Source organism: Fukomys damarensis, unplaced genomic scaffold, assembly GCF_012274545.1.
Source record: "Fukomys damarensis isolate Sample0158 unplaced genomic scaffold, DMR_v1.0_HiC HiC_scaffold_36, whole genome shotgun sequence".
NCBI classification, from domain to species: domain Eukaryota; kingdom Metazoa; phylum Chordata; class Mammalia; order Rodentia; family Bathyergidae; genus Fukomys; species Fukomys damarensis.
In genome coordinates, this window is record NW_022900948.1 from 6,597,494 (window position 1) to 6,617,088 (window position 19,595).

The 19,595-nt window shown below is 34.8% G+C and overlaps 1 protein-coding gene across 3 annotated transcripts in view; it reads right to left on the reverse strand.

The window, feature by feature from the left end:
- Lingo2 (leucine rich repeat and Ig domain containing 2) overlaps positions 1-19,595 on the reverse strand; it is a 1,157,994-nt gene that overhangs the window by 17,203 nt on the left and 1,121,196 nt on the right. The window contains exon 1 of one of the 3 annotated variants that reach the window (XR_783246.2): positions 2,479-2,558. The exons of the other annotated variants lie outside the window; for them this stretch is intronic. The gene's annotated coding sequence lies outside the window, so the exon portion shown is untranslated. Of the gene's footprint in view, positions 1-2,478; positions 2,559-19,595 lie in introns of those variants that run through there. 3 annotated transcript variants of the gene reach the window in all.

Consider the following 19,595-nt stretch of genomic DNA (forward strand, 5'->3'; position numbering starts at 1 on the left):
AGTAGATTTTGGTACATGAGTGGATTCACAGTTACTCTGATACAGAACAGAAATCTTTCAGTTATAAATTAGCCGCAGAGTGTATAGGAGAGAAGGAAGAAAAATGATTTCCAGTCTTTTGACAACTGGGTAAGACCTACTGTCCTTCACTGAGATATGGAAATTTAAAACATTAACTAGATGAGGAATTCTTGCATTCCTCAAATTTGTCCATCACTTGATCAAGTGGTGGGGGCCTTTTAGGAAATTAATGATTTTGCACTTCCTAAAAATATTATTTGTCAAATATATTTTCATAAAAGTATTTTCTACTAAAATAGTATGGCTCTTTATTTTCAAGATAAACATTTTATTTTGTGATTATACTTTTCAGTTTATTTTGAATTAGTGGTAAAAAGTGAATCTTTTTTATAAGTTTCACTGAAGAATAACATTATCTTTGACGGAGTTTGTTCAATGCACATATCACCAAATAGATAAAAAGATGACCTACTTCTTATTTCTGATTTATATGATATCATTTTAGGCAAAACATGTAATACTTTGTGTAATGCTTTAATTTGGTTCTAAATGTTTACCATTGAAGCCAGTATCTAATTTGATGATGGCTCCAACTAATCCAAAAAGAAGCTCAACTAAGGTTGATTATATCTAATGTTTTAAAAAATGATTATTTTGGTGCTAGTCAAAGTAAAGTTTTGCTGTTGCAAAGATAAGCACTTGTGAAGCAGGCAGTAGCCAAGGTCCCCTCAGATCTGGAACACCTCCCTCATTCCACAGCTGGCAGAAGTAGAAAATTTATTGCTGTATCTCATCAAAATTCCTTGCTATAGCTTGGAAACCATTAAGGAAGGTTGTGCTTTATTATTCACCTCATAAATATTTCTCAGTTCTAGTCTAGAAGGGCACACTGCTGACTCCATTTAGCTTTCGCTGTCAGCAGAAGTCTTACAATCAAAGCTCGCTCATAATGTCCAACTGTGACCAAGATTTGACAAGATGAACTTCATTTTGTTAAGATTAAGGCAGAAAGCTAAAATCTATAGGAAGCTTACTAGGGTCTTTCCATTAATTTGGGTCAAAGGGATTCTCCAGCACAATGATTAGTACCTTTTAAACCTCGTGTATGATATTGGATATTTTTATGCTTATATTTTCAGTATGCTCTTATTTATTTTCCACTTATTCTATTAATGTAAGAATCATAAATGAAAACATCAGGGAGAGGGTTATAGAAACAACTTGAAAAGAATGGAAACTGCAAAAATTTGGGCTTACTCATATACCTGGCTCAAATTCTGATTTTGACATCCTTTAGCTGTGGGACATGGATGTCTCTGATTCTTACCATCTCTGCTAAGTTGTGAAAACAGAATGAATGTGAGCATTAAAGATAGTATATGTAAGGTTCCTGGCACATTAAAAGCTGTCATTGTCACCACTTTTGTTGGAGAAAGGTGGCTTGTTGAAGCAAATTTGTTAGAACCAAACTCAAGCCAATGAAAGACAGATTTTCTCAGAGAACAGGAGAATATTGCAGAAAGAGATCCTCAAATGGGTGATACAGTAATCAAGAGAAGTGAAAAGATTGTTACAGTGGAGAGAGAGAGAGAGAGAGAGAGAGAGAGAGAGAGAGAAGAGAGAAATGAGAGATTTTAAACAGCCACCATTTTTCAAAGGACAAGTAAGAAAGAAATAGCATGACAGTTGCTGCATATTGTTTAAAAAGAAAGTTTAGAAGGGAAACAGCTGCTTTGATGGATGATGAGGCAATGATAAATTGCTTTGCTTGGGAGTTCTATGATTAATTTAGTTCGTTGGCAACTGAACAAGGGCACAAAACAATAAATGGATAGCACAGAAATCTCTTTAAACCTTCTTTTCAGCAAGGCTGTTTCCCAAATGGAGAAGGGTTAGTGGTGATGGTAGTGAGGTAAATAAGGAAAGAAAGCAAAAGATTTCATGAATAAAAGTCCCCCAAATTAATCTGAGGGTATAAAACAGATACAAACTTTTTAGGTATTGAAAACTATAAATCAGAACTACTGGTCTCTGTCAAAATCAGATATTAAAGAATTGTGAAAATTATATAAAACATTTTAAAACTAAGAGAAATCAATTTTACTGTTAGCATGCCTTGAAACTCACCAGGGTTACCTAAGTTCTTTAAAGGACCTAAAGTAACTTGAGATTGAAACCCAAAGTCTTAAACCTAGCAGGAAGCATTGGATTTGAACTTTCTATAGAAATAAAATTTGTCCTTCTATATGAACTCCAATTATCCCACAAAGCATTGTATTTTTATATCTGTCTTTCTACTCATGTTTACTGAGGAAGAAATGGAAAAAAGTGAGTAGGGAGGATCAATTTGGAGACTCTTCTAGGAGAAATGGTAATGGCCACTCTGAAAGCCAACATAGTTTGCTATAAAATGATTTTAAACTAAAACTTGGAGGTATAATGATACAAATTACTCACTGGCTCGGGCTGGAGGAAAAGCAGTTGCTCTCCATTGTGTATACCTCTTAATCATTCAGATTTCGAATTCTGAAAATAATTGAAGATAGAATTTTGATCTGTAGTTACATGACTAGAAACTATTAGATGCCTGAAATTATCATTTTGTTTGATGTCTATATAGATAAGATTCTATCAGTGTGGAAATGAGCTGCTAATATGATTTAATGCAACAAAGTTTATATAAATTGATATAAAGTGGCATAAAAATGAATAAGTTGAACATATCAGATAACATCTCTACAAGGAGGGGTAAGGAGATTAAGAAAGTTCTTACTTCATTGGAAATGTCAAAGGTAAAGTGACTTGGGGACTGGAAGATTTTGAAGTGGATGTCTGTTTTTGTGGGGCAATTTCTGGGACATTTTAGGACCCACAATCAAAGGGGATATCTAATTCATAGTCCCTTTAGATCTTGATGAGTGAATCTTTGACCGGCTTATTGGTAGCCATTCAGCAGTCTCTACAAATACTGTATATGCTGAGTGCCCAGTACCCTCCTAGATATCCTTATTATAAACTATGTAAAAACAAAGTTGGCATGGGCATGCTTATGCAGGTTGTCTTCAAGAACATGGGAAAAACTCATTTACCTAGAGAAACCTGGGAAATACCAGTACAGCAATAGCTTCCTTTGCTCTGCTACAAAAGACTGTATTTACCTAATGTTTGTTTTCTCCATTGTTTAGGAAAGAGACAGAAGGTATTATGTACTTTTAGCTGTAGGGGAAGAGTATTAAGGATTCCTTAAAATCCTGGTGAATTACTTTTCTTTTGATCTCAGGAGTTGGAAAAAGCATTCTTCTTGCTTGATGTATCATTTGCCTGAGGTTATAGCCTTACCGTACTGGAGCCAAGGTTTCTTTCCTTTTCTTGTATTTTTTATTTCCCCTTCTTTCCTTTCCCCTACCCTTTCCACTTCCCCTACTCCTTTTGTATGTTTCTGCCTATTTCACATTATCAATTATACAATTTGAACATTATTTACACTTCTAGCCTTTCACACCTGAAAAACTATTCAGCATTTACACTGTGTCCTATTTATTTCATTTAAGAGTATGACCTCAATGTGCTATAAATGTCTCCAATTTCTCACTTCTATGGCTGAATTGTATTCCATTTTATAGAAAAACCATATCTTCTTTATCCAGTCTCCAACTGATTAGCAATTGGGCTGTTTCCAAGTTTTAGCTATTACAAACTGTGCCTCTACAAACATGGGTGTGCATATATCACTGTGATATGATTCTTTTAATTCTTTTGGAAGCATACCCAGCAGAGGGATAGTTGGTCAAATGGAACCTCTAATCCTACTTATCCCCATTTTGATTCGAGGTATCTCCACATTGATTTCCACAGTGATTGTACCAGTCTGCACTCCCAAGATTTCTTTCCCTTTCTTGGGTCCCTGGATTTTCTTTTATGAAGAACTGAGATCTTAATTTTTTATACAATAGTTCTTCCATTCTTTCCCATGCATTCTTACTGCATATAGCTCCTTTCAAATAGCAACTATTTTTTTAAAAACCATTTTTATAGTAACAATTACTTTTACTTTTAAAAATAGGAATAACATACAATTTCCTTATGTCCCTCTGGGCTCTGCTTTGGTATCTTTTTCTATGCTTTTGAATCAATTTTACAATGGACCATATCTATTTCAAGACACAAGTTCATCTTATAATCAAGTGACTAGTGAATAATCAGGAAAGCTTGTCCTAAGTCATTAATTAATAGAATCTGTTTAAATCTTTCCCTCAACTAGAAAGTCCTCTCTTCTGGTATTCATTTTGATCTCTTTGAAATGTAAATTATCTTCTCTTTTACAGCTCTGAAATGTCTTCTGCCCTACATATAAATACTTGAACATGTATAACATGCTTCTTCTACAAACACTTTCTTTTAGAGATGAAAGTGACTATTGTCTAGCTTTGAGGTTTGTATCTTTGAAATTAATGTTACTAATTAAAGGTTAGTTGACTTAAGGTGCCTGATGGCCTCACAGATATAAACATAAAATACCCCAATTTAAAAGACAGCTCTGGGTAATGGCTGAAAATATAGACCTGCAGCCAATTTAAACCCTCTCTTATTGTGTTTGCTTACTTCAAAATAGGAATAATAATAACTAGTTTACAAGAATATTGTTATAGTCAAATGTGACAGCATAGCTAGAGTTGAACCTTCATACTTCATTATTATTATTTAGAGAAAATGAAATATTATAAATGATTTCAATCTCTCAACTGAAAGGAGTGCTAAGGAAACTTTCTGACATAATCATCTAGAGGACATATGACCTGAAGCTACTGAATTACTCTATTAAAACAAGTATTAAGATCTGTTTAATATCATATATTGCAGATGAAAAATTAAGGTAATCACAACCAAGGGCAAGAATTTCTGCCAAGAAATTATTTTAATCCCTCTAAATATAGTGGAAAAGCTATGAAATTATGTCTCACTTTGACTGGAAAGAAATATTGGCTGCATTTCTATGATAATTTCTCAGACTACAGATCCACTCAGGACAATCTGAAATGTATGACCTTAGAGGAGTACTACTACTCTTTCATGTAATTCTTAAATTTAACTTAAGAAAATAAGATCAAATGGAGAATTCTGTTAAGCAGTTTCTCTTTCAGATTCCTGAATTTATATTTTGTTCCATTAAGAACTAGAGTTTGAGAAGTGTGGGTTTTCATGAACTAAGGAGAATCTCTCTGGAAGTTACCTGATTTGAATTAGTTGGTGCTAAAGGCTCCTAGTCATTTAGCTTATTTTTTTGTTTAAAGCTCTTCTGATAAAATAGCTGTTTTAAATCACCTTTGGAATACTCTGAAAAAGAAAACAAATCCACGCTTTTCTGTAGAGATAGAACTTTAGACATTTATTCTCTATGAAGACATTTGAGGAAACTTGGACTCTATTTTATGGTTTCACCTTCATTTAAGCTTTGAAGTCCTTTCCATTTAATACATAAAAGAAAGGGAGCATAATTAAAGGCTTTCATGAACTAGACTTGACAATAGTGTTTGTAATTTCCAATAACACGTCATTAGCTAAACCCATACCTAATTTTAAAGGAAGCTTGGAAATAGTATCTATATGGTGATGATGATGAGAAAAATATAAAGTAGAACCTCTCCAAGACATATCAAAACCCCAGAATCAATAAGTAGAAGAAAATTTTAAAAGCACTTAGAGAAAAGCAACAACTTCTTTATAAATGAACCAGAGCAGACTCTCAGTACAAAACTTCAAGATCAGGAGAGCTTATAGTGAAGTGTCTCAAGCCCTTAAAGTGAACAACTTCCAACCTACACTGATATATCCTACAAAATTATTTTTCAAAATTGATGGAGAAATAAGACATTTCCATGATAAAGAACTCCTAAGAAATTCATCAGTGTGACTTAAAGAATTATCAAGGATATATTAGAAAGAGACATGCTGCTAATAGACTGAATACACCAGCTACAGTAATAGTTCAGTAAAAGGAAAAGAAAGGGAATGAGCAACAGAAAAATAATGCATTGATAGGAATGTCAATACCAATAAGGAATAACTCTCAATATTAATGATGTCAATTTTCTGATCAAGAAACAAACTCCAACAGTATGTTCTATACAAGAAACACATTTAACTAAAACAATTCATAGACTAAAAATTAAAGTCTGAAAAATGATATTCTATGCAAGAGGAACACAAAAAGGAGAAAGTGTAGTTTATCCTATTTTTAGGTAAAGTGGATTACAAGCCAAAACTGATCAAAGCAGGCAGAAGCTGTCACTATATATAAGTTAAAGGAACAATTTAATGGGAATAGACAAAAATTATCAACATATATATCTACCAAACGACAATGCACCTAACTTCATAAAACAACTGCAGTGATACCTTTGTTCATAAAAGCTTTTATTTGTGAACAATTTAGTTCAAAGACAGAGAATTTGGTAAACTTTTGTTTTTGTTGTAAAATCTGCATCAGGGAAAAACGTGACTGCAGCCATCTTTTTCAGAATCATGGACCTAATTAAGTTTGTAAACTGAGGTGCCACTATAATAGTGGACATACAAGATCAGGTAAACATAAACATAGTTATAGATACCCCACTGTCACAAATATACAGATCAGTTAGACAAAAAAATTCAAAAGAAACAGAGTTGAATAAAACTTTTAAGCTAATGGAGTTAACAGAGTGTTGCACCCAACAATAAAATCCATATTCTTCTCAGCAGCACATGGAACCTTCTCGAAAATAGACCAAATTCTAGCCAATAAAGCATGTCTAAATAAATGCAAAAGATTAAAAATTATACCATGCATATTATCAGATATAGCACAATGAAATGAGAAATTAATGGCAAAAGAAAAAAATTATGCAATGCATGGAAATTAATATACTATTAAATATTTGGTGGATTACAGAATAAATCAATTAAGAAGTAAGATAGTTCCTAAAACTAAATAGTAATCCCATAAAATATACTAAAATTTCTGGGACACAATAAAGCAGTCCTAAGAGGAAAGTTTATAGTTCTGAATGCCCACTTCACAAAAACTGAGTGAGCATAGCTCAAATAAGATAGCTAACAGTGCAACTTCCTAGGGAAACAGGAACAATCTAAACCCAAAGCTAGTATAAGAGAGCAAATTATAATGATCAGAGCAAAGTCAATGGAATGGAGATTAAAAAAATACAAACAATAAATGAATTAAAGATGTTTGTTGAAATAATAAACAAAATAGATAAATCCTTAGCCAATCTTACCAAAAAAGAAAAGACCCCAATAAATGAATAATGTGAAATCACAATGGATATTACTGAAATCTTTATTATTGCCAACCTATGCCCAATAAATTGAATAATTCAAATAAAATGGACAGATGCACCACCAGCTCCAGCAAGGAAGGCACGATTTTGGAAGGCCACTCTGAGATCTGCTCTCCCTCTGGCCTGCTTGGTCCCATTAGGCAGGATGATTAGCTGTGCCCTCCCCTGCCTGCTCCACCACCAGCTCCAGTAAGGAAGGTAGCTGCGCAGGCACCCCTGAAACCCCCCCCACTACACACTCTCAGACCTCCTGATTGGGCCACTCCTTGGACCCACTCTGCAGAGGCATAGGTGATCATAAAGGGTATTTTTCTGAGCTCCCAACTTGGAACATATTTAAAGAAAGAGCAGGGGAAACCTGCAGTAGAACTGTGTGGAGTTCAAACCTGCAGATCAGGAACTCAGTCTGGGCCTTGCAGCCTGAGGTCAGTCTGAGTCATGGGGATCTTCCATTGGCTAGCTGAGATCTTGGGACTTGGTTCTGCACATGGCTGTGCATGTGGTATATTATGACAGCAGAGATAGAGTCTGAAAGAGGCTCTTCAAAGTCATTTTTTTTCTTTCTTTTCCTCATTCCACTCTGCAAATTCTTTCTTTTTTCTGTCCTCTTTCTCCAACTCAGTCTCTTGCTCCACCATATTATCCCTCATCTCCCTCTCTGTTCCTGCTCCTGCCCTAACTCAGACTTCTTCATCACTTTTTTTTTTAATGTTCTTTTCTTCTGTCATTTTACCTCACTCATGGGTCAATAGTTTCAAGGGAAAGTGAGCCCTGATTACTGTTAAGGGGATATATTCTTGTGCTTATTCTTGCACTCTGTATATCCCTGTTGAATTTAATAGTTTTGTAAAGATTTTATGGTCATTCTTTGTCCTCTGGCTTCACTTGAAACCTTCAATTCTATCACTTATCTGCTCCTCTCGTCTAACTATGTCTAAGCCCCCATCCTAAATGGTAAAGATGCTATATTGAAAAGGATATTCACTGCAAACATATTTTAGGCTGCTTCTTGGTTTTAATTTAATTAGCATGCTTTACAGCTAATAGATTAATGACTACCACAAGTGGTCAGTTTGCAAGTTGTGTTTGATACTATTGTGCTGCTGATTGTATCAAGTTGGATAAAGGATTGTGATTGATTTAATGAGTTGTTTTCTCTGATATTATGAAAATGAGAATGTCTAGGAGTCCTTAGAGACTCAAAAGCTAAAGCGCAACTATACCAGGAAGATTTAAATAATAACCCAGAAATTAAACCAAGGGCAACCCAACAACAAAAACAAAAATGAGAAAACACTGAAGCAAGACACAAAGACAGACTTCCAGTTCACCAATGGCAAACAGTAGGGAAAATGAGGATGAAAAGGCTGACAGTGAACCACCAGGACACCCTGAACTCAAAGCACAGGAAGTAACAAAACAGAATGATCAGGTTCTAGAAAAATTCAAAACAAAAATAATTTCCCAGATAACCATAGAGATGGTGAGCAAAATGGAAGTCATGATTCAAGACTCTAGAACAGAAACTGAGAAAAAAATAGATGAGCTCAGGACCATGATAGAAGCCATGAAAGCCCAGACTAAGAAAGAAATGGAAACAATGAATGCCAACAGAGGAAAGAAATGGAATCCATAAAACAGATTCAGATATCCAAGAGATTAAAAACTCTATTGAAAGTGTACAAAACAGAATAAAAGAATGTGAAGCTAGAATCTTAGGTATGGAAGGTAGGCTTGCAGTCAGTGATCGTGAAAAGAGCGGTCTCTTAAAAACAGTAAGGGTTCATGAGTTATCGATCCAACAACTCCTAGAGGATGCAAAAAAGAATAATATAAGAGTGATAGGAATCCAAGAAGTAGCAGGAGAAAATAGAAATGACTTAAAAAAGCTGTTCACAGAATTAATGACAGAAAACTTCCCAAACAGAAGGGAAGAATTAGACATACAGATAAAATAAGTGAGGCATATAGGACTCCAACTAGCCACGATCCCAAAAAAATTTATACCTAGACATATAATAATCAAGATCCCAGAAACCCAACAGAAGAACAAAATACTACAAGCAGTAAGAGAAAAGAAACAAGTCACATGTAAAGCAAAGCCCATCAGAATCACAGCAGACTTTTCAACACAAACCCGCAGGTCAAGGAGAGCCTGGAGTGAGGTATTTCAAATCCTAAAAGAAAACAAAGTCCAACCTAGACTGATATATCCTGCAAAACTCTCTTTCAAAATGGATGGGGAAATAAGATACTTCCATGACAAAGAACACCTGAGAAACTTCATGAACACCAAACCAGCATTACAATGAATTCTAAACAATATCCTAGAAAAAGACAGTGAAGGTCACAACACCATGAAGCCCAATAGACCAAATCAAATAGGCAAGGCAAGAAACTAAAAAGAGAGGGGGGAAAAGTAAAAAGAGTTAACAAAAGGAGAATAACATGACAATAATAAGTCAGTACATATCAGTTATAACCATCAATGTCAATAGCCTCAATTCACCAATCAAGAGAAAAAAATTGGCAGAATGGATTAAAAGTGAGATCCAACAATATGTTGTATACAAGAAACACACCTACTGCAAAAAGAAGTCCATAGACTGAAAGTGAAAGGATGGAAAACAATTCTCCACATGACAGGAGCCCAGAAAAAAGCAGGGATAGCAATCTTATTCACAGACAAAGTAAATTTCAAACCAAAACTCATTAAGAGAGACAAAGAAGGACACTACATCCTTTTAAAGGGAACAATTCAAGAGGAAGAGATGACAATCATAAATATATATGCACCAAATATTAATGCCCCCAACTATATAAAACAAATATTAAGAAACATGACAAAACAAATAAGCAGTAATACAACTGTAGTGGGGAATCTAAATACCCCACTATAAAAAATAGACAGATTATCTAGGCAGAAAATCAACAAGGAAATACTAGAACTCAACCAAGCTTTTGAACACATGGACTTAATAGACATCTATGGAGTGTTCCACCCCAAAAAATCAGAATATATATTCTTTTTGGCTGCACATGGGTCATTCTCTAAGATAGACTACATACTAGCTCACAGAACAGGTCTGAATAAATGCAAAAGAATCAAAGTTAACCCCTGTATAGTATCAAATCATAGTGCAATGAAGCTGGAGATCAATAGTATAAGAAACCATAGCAACTTCAGAAATACACGGAAATTGAAGAACACTCTCCTGAACAATCAATGGATCACAGAAGAAACTAAAGAAGATATTAGACAGTTTTTATGAATAAATGAAAATGCCAATACAATATGCAGGAATCTATGGGACACAATGAAAGCAGTTGTACATGGAAAATTCATAGCACTGACTGTGTACACAAGGAAAACAGAGAGAGCTCAAATAAACAATCTAATGATGAATCTTAGACTCCTAGAAAAACAAGAGCAAGAAAAACCCAAAGCTCGAACAAGAGAGGAAATTATAAAGATTAAAGCAAAAATCAATGCAATGGAGACTAAGAAAACAATACCAAAAATAAATGAATCAAAGAGTTGGATTTTGAAAGAATAAGTAACATTGATAAACCCTTATGTAACCTTATCAAAAAAAAAGGAAAGAAAAAGCTCAGATCCAAGCAATTAGGACAGAAAAAGATGAAGTCACAACAGATCCAATGGAAATCCAGAAGATCATTAATATCTACGTTGAGAACCTGTAGTGTAATAAAATGGAAAACACAGAAGAAATGGACAGATTTTTAGATACTTATGAATTACCAAAGTTGAACAAAGAAGATAAAAACATTTTAAACACCCCAATTACAATCAGTGAAATCAAAAATGTAATTAAAAATTTACCAACAAAGAAAAGCCCAGGTCCTGATGAATTCACTGCTGAATTTTACAAGACATTTAGAGAAGAACTACTGCCTTCAATTTTCAAACTTTTCAATGAAATTGAAAGGGAAACACTATTTCCACACTGATTCCTGGAAGCAAGTATCACTTTGATCCCCAAACTAGGGAAAGATGCAACTAAAAAAGAGAACTACAGGCCAATTTCCTTAATGAATATAGATGCAAAATCCTTATTAAGATACTAGCAAACAGAATACAGAGGATCATCAAAAAGATCATACATCCTGTCCAAGTTTATTCCAGGGATGCAAAGATGGTTCAACATACATAAGTCAATAAATGTAATACACTTTATTAACAGAGTCCAGGACAAAATCCATATGATCCTCTCAATAGATGCAGAAAAAGCATTTGAAAAAATTCAACACTCATTCATGATAAAAACCCAGCAAAAAATTGGAATAGAAGGTCTATATCTCAACTTAATGAAGGCTATCTATGAAAAACTAACAGCCAAGATCATATTAAATTTGTCAAACACTGAAAACCTTCATGTTAAAATCAGGAACAAGTCAAGGATGCCCACTATCACTGCTCCTCTTCGATATAGTTCTGGAAACATTAGCCATAGAAATTAGACAAGAGAAAGAAGTTAAAGCAATAAAGATAGGAAAGGAAGAAGTTAAACTGTCATTATGTGCTGATGATATGATACTCTACATTGAAGACCCAAAACACTCTACCAAAAGACTTCTAGACTTAATTGACATTTTTAGCAGAGTAGCTGGATACAAGGTGAACACCCAAAAATCAATACCTTCTTGTACACAAGTAACAAACTCACTGAAAGAGAAATTAGGGAAACAATCCCTTTCACAATAGTATCCAAAGAAATGAAGTATCTAGGAATCAATGTCTGTCAATCTGTTCAATGAAATTAATAGGGAAGGCTTATTCCTAAAGTCACTCTTAGAAGCTAACACTATGCTGATTTTGTAACCAGGCAAGCATGCCTCCAAAAAATAGAACTACAGGCTAATCTCTCTAGTGAATATAGATGCAATAATCCTGAACAAGATACTGGGAAGGGGATGCAAAAAATTATCAAAAAAATATGCATCTTGATCAGGTAGGCTTTATTCCAGGGATGCATGGATGGTTTGGAATATGGAAATCAATAAATGCAATATATTGCATAAACAGAGGCAATAAAATAGATCATATAATGATCATAATAGATGCAGAAACATCCTTTGACAAAATCCAACATCCTTTCCTGACTAAAATCTCTGAAGAAAATAGGTATAGAAAGACCTTATATTAATATGACAAAAGCCATTTATGACAAATATATTGTGGGGAAAAAATAAAAAAAAATTTCCCTCTTAAAGTCATGAACAGGACAAGGATGTGTGTTTTCACCATTATGTTCAACATAATACTCAAAACATTTGCAATAATAATTAGGTAAGAAAAATAAAAGAGGTGTGTATAGGAAAGGAAAAAGTAAAATTATCATTCCTTATAGATCATCTTCACAGAAGATCCAAAACATTCCAACAAAAGACTCTTAGAATAAACAAGTTCAGCCACATAACGGAATGCAAAATCACCCCAAAATAGATAGCATTACTCTACCCCAATAACAAACTCATTAAGAAGGTAGAAAAAATATCATTCATAATAGCACTGATAAAATTAAATATTTAAGAATTAACCTAACAAACTTCTAAAAAAACTATAGTTCTCTGAAAAATGTCCTTAAAGAGGACATCAGAAAATGTAAAGATATTTGTTTCTGGATAGGTAAAACCAACATAGTCAAAATGGCCATACATCCAAATCTGATATATAGAGTTAATGCAGTTCCAATAAAAATACCAAAACATTTTTGATAAAACTGGAGAAACTCTTAAAATTTACAAGGAAGCAGGAGAGACCTAGATTAACAAAAGTAATTCTGGGAAAAAAGAGCAAAGCAGAAATGAAGAAAAATGAATGATATCACTCAATATTTGCAAATTATACAAGCAGAATTTGTTAGTTTTATCAAATATTAATACTGTACATTTTTATCAGCACAAAAAAACTCAAGGTGTCAGAGAACTACATTTGTGTCTGCTCTGGTAACTTGATTTTTCTCTTTTCTTTCTTTCTTTCTTTCTTTCTTTCTTTCTTTCTTTCTTTCTTTCTTTTTCTTTCTTTCTTTTTATAGACAGGGTCTTGCTCTGTAGTTCAGGCTATCCTTGAGCTCATTATCCTTTAACTCACAGTGATCCTCCTGCCTCAGCCTTCTGAGAGCTGGGATTACAAGCATGCACCAAACACACACTGCTTTTTCTATATTATGCCAAGTGGGACAGTTTAGTAAAGTCATGGAGGGACTATTCATAAAAATGCTTGGTACAGAGAAAAACAAACTCTTCCAGCCACAGGAAGATATTTAGTCACAACCCAAGGGGCTTCTCCTGACCCTCTGGACTGGAGTTTTCCTTCAGCTCAGGGTTCTCTCCTTATAAATATTTTTGGTTCTACATGTTGCTCTCAAAATCAAGAGAATCTGAAGAAAGATGTATTTTTTTAATCCTAATTCATTAGCCTGGTTTTAGGAAAAACAATGTGTAAGTATAAGATTTAAGATTTTCCTGCCTTTTGGGGTTTTGTCAACTTTGCAGCCAAAAGACTAACAGTAGTTTGCATTTTAACTCTGAGTAAACAACATTGATTTTTGTGTCTTATTTTTTCTGTGAGAAGAATGATGTTTATGAATTCTATTAGCACCTCAGGAAATATGTTGCCTTTGACTTTCAATCTTTGTTTTGAACTCTAATATGAGAATATTTTGTACAGTAGACTTATTTTCTTACCACCAATGTTATAATTGGCTCAATTCATGATCAAAGGCTTGGAAATAGCTGTTGATTATCAAGAAATTATAGACATAAAATATGCCATGAAAACAAACATGAAAAGAAATCACACGAAAGAGAATAGAACATTTTGGAAAGCTGTTATCTTGGTCCTGTTCCTAATTTTGCAGCTAGTCATAACTATGGTAATCATACATTAACTCATAGCCCCTCAGTCTCCTAATGAATATCTATATCTTTCAGCTATTCTCATATTTAAGTATTTAAGTACATAAAGTTGCTGGCATAGAGGAAGCCTGTCACAAATCTTGGTTCTGTCTTCCTGATTTTGTTTAAAATAGCAAAATCACACCTCAAATTCTGTTGTAATCTACAGTAATGAAGGGAATATGATGATAATTAATGTATTTTTCACACTAGCAATGTAAAGAGTCCCTTTCTGCTCCCTCTGTCCCTTCTCCATTTCTCTTTCAACTTCTTTCCTCTCTGTACTATACTTCCTCCTGGTCTCCATTGCTTTCTTTTCCTCTTCCTAAAACAAGATACCTAAGTATTACAAAATGTACATACTGCCCATGAAAATTAATTTGATAAGATCTTTTTACATTTCATACTTGTGAAAAGAACAGCTATTTAGTTAAGTCAAATTTGTTATAAGGACTTCAACGACTACATTCATTATAAAGGTAACCCTTCCTTGAATGTGGAAACTGCTGACCTTGTGTTTTCTCTGGAGGATAAAGCTTTTGGTAGCAAAAAGACACAGGACTATTATGTTTAGATGGGATACTTTTTGAAATGATTAATACTAAATAAAAATATTGCAATATAGATATATTCCATATTACCATTCTAAAACTGAAAGTTTCTGTGTTCATATTCATTTATTTTCATTTCTTTGAACTTATCTCTATGGTTTTCAATAACAGGTCTTCAAATGGAATACAGGTCATACAAAGATTTATAAAAGGGGAATGAAAAGTATAAAGGTAAAAGGAAAAAGAAGAAGGTAATGAATTAAATCATTTGTCTTAGTTTATGATATGGCGAGGGCGTCTAAGGATTTATTGTAGACTTTTGAATTTTCATTACTTTTTAGGACCAGTAGCTGGGTTCTGGTAATTGAAAACTGATTGATGTGTAAACTGATTGAGTGAAAAACATGTTAATTAGATAAAGTTATTTGAAGGAAGAGCAATGTATTGGAAATCTGGGATATGAGAAGGCCAGACTTTCTGCAAATTAGTTAGGCAGAGTACAATCTCCCCTTTTCATGCTAAGTGCCCTCTCCCTATCCTTGTAAAAATCCTCTAACAACCACAACTTGTTGTGGTCAACAAGTCTGTACTTCACAGTGTAGGATCTGCAAGAACACTGACTTATATAGCAATAGAGCCCTGTTATTTATTTTTAGTTCACCATCCCCACCAGTGAGACCAATTCACAGAATGATATGCTTCACTATCTTTTTCATGCTAGTGGACATATCTACATATTCTGTATATATAGTCCTGTGGCAGGAAATAGTAGTTTTTTTCTTTTTTTTTTCTTTTTTTGGTACCGGGGATTGAACTCAGGTCCTTGTGCTTGCAAGGCAGGCCACTGAACCACTGAGCTAAATCCCCGGCCCAGTAGTTTTTTTCTTTCTGGGGTGCTCTTTGATTTTTCATATCATTTCTCTCACATCAACACTGCCACAAAGGACACTGTGGCGTCTATTTTTATTTATTTATTAATTTATTTATTTCTTCTCGTACTACTACTGCTATTACTACTATTACTACTACTACTACTACTACTACTTTTGGTCCTAGGGATGGAACCCATGGCTTTGTATGCATGCTAAGCAAGTACTCTACCACCCCAGCCTCATGATGGTTAACTTTATATGTCAGCTTGATTGTGCTAAGGGATGCCAAGAGAGCTTGTAAAACTATCTCTGGGATATTGGCATTTGAGTAAATAGCTCTTATAAAGAAGATCTATCTCATCACCATGAGTAGAGAGCCTCAAGAAAACAAAAAGCTTACAGAATTGCCAGTGTTGGCTTAACACAGTAGGTTCTTCAATATTAGCGTACCAGGGAATCATCCTGCAGAGCATAAGGGGGAAAGCATTTGTTCTGATTCAGGAGGTCTGCAGAAGATGCCCTGAATAATGAATCTTCCTTCCTTCCTTCCTTCCTTCCTTCCTTCCTTCCTTCCTTCCTTCCTTCCTTCCTTTCTTGCTTTCTTGCTTTCTTCCTTCTTTGTACCAGGGAACAAACTCAGGACCTTATGCTCACAAGGTAGTTGGAGGCAGCACTAAGCAATATCCCTGGTCTGAATCTTCACTTTCAAATAAGCACTTGTAGGTGACTTTAATTCAGGTGACAGACAGACCAGTCTCCCAATAGAATGGTACAGAATAAAAACTCTATTTTAGGGAATTTACACTTCATAGGAGCAGGCAAATTCTCTCCTTGAATTAAAGGAATAGCCATGATACTGGAGCGCTAAAGTATTTAAGGAAGGAAATGTATCAAGAGGAGAACTACAGAAGAGCCAGTTTGGTCAGCATATGGTCTTGGAAATAGACACAGTGGATGACAAGGGGACAGTAAGTGCTAGCTGAGCCTCGCCTTCTTGTTTCTGGAAAGGAATATTTCCTTAAGAATGATCAGAGGAAATACTGCCTTATTTATAAGTCTTCCTGGGTTTTCTTAGTGTTTTATTAAGACCCAGAGAGTGATAGTTCCCTAAATGCATAACTGATAACATTTATAAATGTGGCACATTCTATAAAATATGTAGAAGTAACTCTACCCTTTTCACTTCTAGTGAAGATTACAAATGAACTCTTGAGTAAGTTAAAATGATGCTATCATATGAAAAGCCATTGAGCTACTCAGCTTCTTCACAAAGTCAATCATTCACAGACTCCTATACTCTGTTTTTGGTAAAAGTGGCCTGTGATTTCCCTCACAACTGCTTTGGGAACACGCAGGTAAGAACTGTGATGAGACAGTGGTTTGTACCTTTTGGCCTGAGATAATAAGGGTCACATGCTGTCATAAGGAGCATTCAGGAGAGAGTTGTGCCAAGCTGTGATGCCCCCGTCTGGGTTCTCTACACGCTTTAGAGACTGTGGAATGCAATTTGAGCATTTTCTTTTTCTGTACTAATTAGTGGTCACTAAAAATCTTTAGAGAACGTTTTAATGTGCTAAGTGCTGGGACAGTTTGTAAGAATGACAGGAATATGTGGATGCAGAATTATCTTCCAGATATGTAGTTACTGAAATCACACACAGTCCCTTGAAGAACCCGTGATACAGTCACACTAAGCTATCCCCATGCCTGTGTTGATTCCACCTGGTAGTATAGGGTTCCCTTCAGGGCTCATCACAGCCCTAAAAGTTCTCAGGGTAAAAGCAATATTCCTTCTGATTACTGAAGTTTTGACATCTTTTCAACAGTTGTTAGGTTTAATAAACAGGGAGTAGGTAATTAACATACCATTAAAGATACTTTAATTAACTCAAGTTAAAAATGTAACTTCTAAGATGAAAAAAGTTTCTTGCTTATTACCTTAGAAAATAAACTGTCCACAGGGAAACTACAAGAATAATTTCAACATAATTGAGGGAATTCTAAGCCTATTTAATCCTAGAAAATTCCAAAATGCTACTTGACATTTAAAAACCTTGGGACAGGAGACAGAGACAGAAGGTTTAGAAACACTATGATAACTTATCAAACCTGCTTCTTGCAAAGCATTCCATGCCATTCATTCTGTGTTAGAAACCTAGACTTATGATTTAAATCCTAGGACAGTCACAGTGAGAACTTGGAGGCATCTTTTCCCCATGATGTGTTTAGCTTGAAGGTCCTTGCAGAAATAATGATTTATGTACATAATCGCAGAGGGATAGGAGATAAGTTCTGTGTCTAATTGACATTTTTGGTTACTGGCAATATTTCAGTGATGAAAGTTAAAAAGTCAATACTGTGATTAACATTCTATTTAATGTGTCAGTCTTAGTAATGTACTAGTTAAAATGTCTTTCTTTTTAAAAATCACCTGTAAAGAAGATATATCTATTTGGTTGGGGACTCAAAACCTTTTGGAATAGGTCTGGTAAATGTTTATGTTTCCCTTTTTTTTTTTTTTTTTTTTTTTTTGGTACCAGGGATTGAACTCGGGTCTTTGCGCTTGCAAGGCAGGCCACCAAACCACTGAGCTAAATCCCCAGCCCTGTTTATGTTTCCTTTAAGAAAGCCAGTTATTAAAGACTTGTTTTCTAGTTTTTGCTAATTTCCATCACATAAATATCCCCCCAAATTTCTGTGTACCAATGTGATATTAACATGTTTATAAAATCTGTGAAAAAAATAATGACCAACTTTTTAAAAACTGGTACAAGTTGGTCCTAGCACACAGAATAACTGGATCTTACCACTTTGACTTAAATAGTATCTATCTATGTATCTATCTTTCTATTTATCTATCTAATTTGGCAATCTTTTATATATTAAATAGAATGTTTATATTAACTTTGATCAAACCTGGTAATAAATGCAGTGTGCTATTGAAAACTTGTAATTATGTTAAGAATTGAAGGGCAGGCAGGGGGATGGGGAAAAAATAAGAACCAAGATTAATTATGTAAAGATACAAATTTCCAACAACGAATTTCTTTATATTGTATACATTACATGTACCAATAAAATTAATTAAAAAAGAATACTGGTATGCCCCATTTTATAAAACAATTTCTGAAAAGCTGCAAGTGAATTAAAAATTTCTCAAATTTGTGGCAATGCAAGATCCTCTAGTAATGATCTACCCAGAGAAAGACTAAGCTGAAAGCCTATTTAACCTTCCTTTATAAGGACTAAGAAAATTATGCAAGAGACCATAGTGCCTTTAGTATAACAAAACAAAAAGTTACACTCAAGAATGCAGGAAGGGGGAGTTGCTCATCTCACCTCTCCAGTAACTCTAAGCAGCCCCATGTGGAGAGAGAGGCCTCCTAATTTGGGGAGGAAGACAGAATACAGTCTAGGACATAGACTTAGAAAACAATATCAGACTTGCCAAGTGAAACCGGAGTGTGACAGAGCACCAGCTTCAACCACCCTACCTATTAATATTTATGGATCATGCCTTTAGAACTCTGTATGTTAGGCCAGGCAGCTAACTGCCTCTGCTATCTTTTATCCAGTCTCAGAGTAGAGAGCAATATTCTACCTCCTGGTAAGGAAGCATTGAAGGTTGGCATAGGCATCTGTCTTAAAGACCTCCTATATAGGCCAGAGATCACAAGTAGAGCTGCTAGACCAGTGGTGGTAAGCCTAAGGCATGTGTGCTGCAGGCAGGTGTTTGTTATCATTAAAAGCACTCAGCGGTTCACTGTTAATGTGCTAGACTATTTTTACCATCACATGGAGATTTGCATCCTAGTAGAGTGAACTTGAATTATGGCCTGCCTCAGTTTGAGTCTTGGCATGGACTTAGAGGACACCTGCGTTACTCATTAAACTCT